General features: G+C 28.5%; 1 non-coding gene across 1 annotated transcript; it reads left to right on the top strand.

Annotated features, from left to right (window-relative positions):
* The first annotated feature begins 1,085 nt into the window (after nucleotides 1–1,085).
* On the top strand, nucleotides 1,086–1,192 carry LOC114580314. The gene has a single exon (XR_003701675.1). It is a non-coding gene; the product is annotated as a small nucleolar RNA R71 (small nucleolar RNA).
* Nucleotides 1,193–3,651: the final 2,459 nt, after the last annotated feature.

Genomic DNA, 3,651 nt, shown 5'->3' on the forward strand with positions numbered 1-3,651 from the left:
TTTTCAAGTAGGTTGGGGTATATTATTTCTGTTGCAAACCTATTTTCATGTCTTATGTTTTGATGATTGACAAACACTTTTTCTCTTGGACTACTTGTTGCTTCTAACTTTTCAGGAATCGAAGATCGGACGATCAAGAAGAAGCCAAGTTCAGGATTGCGTAGGTTTAGGGTTAAGTCTTGCTTCCGCACTTTTAAATTCCGCATTTATTTTTGTGGTGTGATTTGGTTTGTGATTTTCTTTGTCTTAAGAATTTTTTTTTAAATATTAATTCACCCCCCCTCTTGGTTAGCTTGGGACTAAGTTCATAGGGCTTAACATCCCGAACGAACTTTCAATTTCCATTCTTTAAATAACTTCCATTAAGATCTTTTTCTTTTTATACTAAATTAGCATCCGTATTACACGGTAAAAAATCCTAGAGGTCTACTTGTGATTGAAATTGTAAGCTAACTTAATGATATTTCCAAATTTCTAATAAAAGTAGCTTGATTTTGTAATTGATTTCCTAAACGCATAACTATGTCCTCCAATTCTAGCTTTTTTTTTTTCAAATTGATTGCTTTGATTAAATCTTAGAGGAAATGTAATTCTAGGATTAACATCAGATTGTTTAGACATGTTCTAATTTAATCCTTCATTATTCTTCCCATTACTCTATTTATTATTACCACCCATATTATTTGCCCAATTGAAATTAGGATGGCTCCTCTAATCTAAATTATATGTATTTGAATAGGGATTATTTTGTCTTCCAATTATATTAATATTCTCTATCTCTTCCAAATTATTATCTTTGATTGAATTTTTTTCTTCTCAATATCCAATTCCAATTCTAAAATTCACTCATATTGTATTCAACTTCTTCAAAAGTACTGTGGCTTATGCAGTCAAGATTGATAAAGCATCAAATTCAAAAATTTTAGCTACTTTTTTAAGATTTACCCTATCAACAGGCTACTAGAAATTATTGGTTGTCATTTTCTCTATTAATTCATATACTTCCTCAAATGGATTAGACATTAAATATAACTCTAAGAGATCATAATAATTCATTATAAAAGGTTACAATAAATCAATCAGGTAATACATGATGCAGGCATTTTTTAAGCATTTCCTTGAATCTTTCCAAACTCTCATAAAAGGATTCTCCTTCAAACCGAGTAAAAGAAGTTATTTCACTTTTAAGATTGGCAGTTTTCGAAGGTGGAAAATATTTAGTAAGAAACATATGAACCAATCATTCCAAATATTAATAGGGCCTCGAGATAAAAAATTCAATAGCATTTTAGCTTTATCTCTTAGAGAAAAGGGAAATAATCAACATCTAATAGCATCATCATTAACACCATTATACATAAATATAACAAAAATTTCTAAGAAACTAGCTAAATATAAATTTATATCTTTTACATGATTTCCCCAAAGCTAAGATTTTTAAACCATTTGAATAATAATTGGTTTTAATTCAAAATTATTAGCTTGGATTGTTGGTATATGTATGCTCCGATGAATTCTAACTAATAGAGGGTTTGCATAACCCTTAAGAGGTCTAGGATAATTTTATTCTAACTCAAGATCAACAATCATTAAAATATTTTTGGTTTTTAAATTTTAGAAAGGGTCCTCTCTATTTTAGGATTAAATGGTAAAAGTTGCTTTCCATGCTATAAAGCATACAACCAAAAATATACAAGTACTAATTTAAGCAATAAATAATCAAAAACAATATTAAAAATGTAAGCGCATCTAAATATATAAGTAATTCAATAATTTAAAGAAATATTTGCAAAAAGTAAAATAATTTCTCAACAATGATGCCAAAAACTTAATGTGGATGTGGAGTAACCTATAAAACTATAAAATTATTTAAGGCTCTATTAATCCCAAACAATGCGTAGGTTTTCTTTGAGATAAACATTATAAAAAATCCACTTAATATATGCAAGTATACATGTCAAATACAATAATATAGTGATAGAGTAGAGTATAGATCCCACGAGGAAGATAAGCTCACTTGCAAACACTAGTACTATATACTAAAATTGTAATATTTATCCTACTCAACAAAAATAGATGTTGTGGACATTCAATAACTTAAATAGAATTAGATAAAGATAATGAATATACTATATGGATAAAAAAAATTATATTGATGAATATAAATAACATATTTTTCTTAATGAATCTCTTTAATTGTGATGTTATTCAAAGCATATGCAATCCTAGATCTCTGTCAAGCTTGTAGGGACAAAGAAAATCCACCGACATTTTATGGTTATATCATCTCCTTAAGAATTTAGTATATTTCATACCCTATGCCTACGTATAACATATACTAATTCAATATTCATTATTGTTCCTGCTTTCCTCCATCTAGGCTCCATATTACACCTAATTTTAACTACAAATATAGCCACTATATGCATTAAATAAAGATATAGTAATATTGAATATATTATTTTAATCATTTCAAGAATAAAATAACTCATTAGTACTATATAAGATAATTACATCACTAATCCAAAATTAGAGAATTTAGTCAAACATGGAGTAGAATTTAGTACACACATTTTTATTAATAGTGTGATAGAAAGAAAATACAAGAGAAATATGTCACCAAAATGGTTCAATGGCCCTCCAATATACTTCTTTTTTTTTACATACAGAATTATTTTCATAAATACAAATGAAACACTCTAATGATGGTATTAATTACTTTACTAAATTCCCTTAGTTGTAAACCTAAGGGTAATTCAAAGAAGTACTTTTAATTATATTAGAATTATATGAGTGATTTAGCTCTCTTATTAACATATAATAATATCTATTTATAGAAAGATGTAAAATAGGCATCTGGCGCTATGGCACTTGAAAGATCAATGTTGCTATGCCCAACAAATGAACTAATGTCGTTGTGCTACTATTTTGGATTCACCGATGTACTTGCTAACATGTATCAGTTACTTGGTAAACATTCTTGCCATTTTACTAATAGATCGTGCCCTTTGGAAGATATAACTCTACGCTCCAGCACTGCTTCCTTTCAAAGGTTGTGACACTAAAATGGCAATTTTGGTGCTGAGGCGTGACATATTATGATGCCACTATGCTGGAAAATAAAGTGCATGGTGCAAGAGAATTGACATTTTGTGATCGTGGCATTGTCTAATATAAAATTTGATGCAGTTATGTCAATATTTTGGTTCTTTAACATTTAAGTTTGCTTATACCATGGCATTTTTTTGCACGACTATATAGCGCTAGATGAGACTTTGAATTCTATATCTTTTTATTTTTTTCATCACAATACATCTAAAGCAACATATTTTTACTAAAAATATAATACATAAATTAATACATTACTTACACTTACCACAAAAAGTATTATAAAATAAAAACTTGAATTTCTATCTTAATTAGAACACAACAACATTGTGATTTTTAGCACTATGGCGATAGGCTTCAGGGTATAGTGATGCCAAAAAAATGCCATTGCAGCATTGGAGTCTCTATTCTACAAATATTTTGGATTAAACTTTATTCACTCTACTACTAGTTTATAGCATTGTGGTGGTAGGTCAAAGCACTGTGATTCTTAGTCAAAGCATTAGGGCAAGAGGTTGTATATAAATATAAATATATATAGTA

Source organism: Dendrobium catenatum, unplaced genomic scaffold (genome assembly GCF_001605985.2).
Source record: "Dendrobium catenatum unplaced genomic scaffold, ASM160598v2 fragScaff_scaffold_933, whole genome shotgun sequence".
In the NCBI taxonomy this organism is placed as follows: Eukaryota; Viridiplantae; Streptophyta; class Magnoliopsida; order Asparagales; family Orchidaceae; genus Dendrobium; species Dendrobium catenatum.